The sequence below is a fragment of the Halyomorpha halys genome, unplaced genomic scaffold (assembly GCF_000696795.3).
Source record: "Halyomorpha halys isolate HHAL.00 unplaced genomic scaffold, Hhal_1.1 Scaffold122.1, whole genome shotgun sequence".
Classification (NCBI taxonomy): Eukaryota; Metazoa; Arthropoda; class Insecta; order Hemiptera; family Pentatomidae; genus Halyomorpha; species Halyomorpha halys.
The window spans coordinates 217,671-218,672 of NW_027116215.1; the positions used below are offsets into that span (position 1 = coordinate 217,671).

The window sequence follows — 1,002 nt, forward strand, 5'->3', positions numbered from 1 at the left end:
TATCATGTTACTATGTCACTTACAGCAAATTTACTTGTTGTATATATGTGTATACAGTTGTAAATATCAATAAATAAATTATTAAAAAATAAAAAATAAATTATTTGCAGTTCTATGAATGGCTAGATTCTCTGCAAATTTTCTTTTTACAAATTTATTTACAACTCCAATAGTTAATTATTTATAATAAAAATTATAGTCCATGAATCAGAGAACATTAAATTTTGCTCCGAATGAGTAGTGCAATTTAAATCGTAAACTGACGATTTTATATCTCAGTCTTTTACAAATTTGGAAAACATTACCGCTTCGAATTATTAAGTTATAATCATTCGACGGAGAATTTAATGATTTTTAAATTGCTGTGTTATAACTCTTTCTCTATGACGGTAAGAAAATTTTTTGGCTGCCAAAAGTTCTTCTGAAGATGGATTTGTACGCATTAATTATTTTTTTTCACATATTCGTACCCATTCATACGAGAACAAAAATGAAAGCTACTACCCTAGCCTTTTACATCTAACAAACCCTGATTAGACTGGCTCTGTTATTCAGATTCATTACTGTCAAATCTTGTTATCAAATTTAAGCGCTTTTCGGATTATTCGGCCCGGCTAGATATGATACAATACAATATCATGGAAACATTCCTAGTGATGCAGGTGAAAGTTGGCTACAGGATCTACCTTGCGGTACCTTTTATGACATCGAAGGATTTTTCTCTGATTCTAGTTGTTATATGACTCAATGGGGACAAAGTCAAAGGTGTAATTAGGTTTATTAATATTACGTTTTATTCGTCATATTTTAGGCTGATAGGAACTGCGTGTGTCTGATTAACTTGTACACACTAGTATTAGGAATTAAGCTTTATAATGGGCCGAAATTGACGGGCAGCCATAAAGTGTTTATTACCTTGATGGGCAGCGATAAGTGTTTATTACTTCGATGGGCAGCGATAAGTGTTTATTACTTCGATGGGCAGCGATAAGTGTTTATTAC

At 31.8% G+C, this 1,002-nt stretch overlaps 1 protein-coding gene across 1 annotated transcript in view; it reads right to left on the reverse strand.

Moving 5' to 3' along the window:
* The window catches only part of LOC106678086 (ABC transporter G family member 23), a 31,450-nt gene that overhangs the window by 29,564 nt on the left and 884 nt on the right, over positions 1–1,002 (reverse strand). The gene's annotated exons all lie outside the window — the stretch shown is intronic.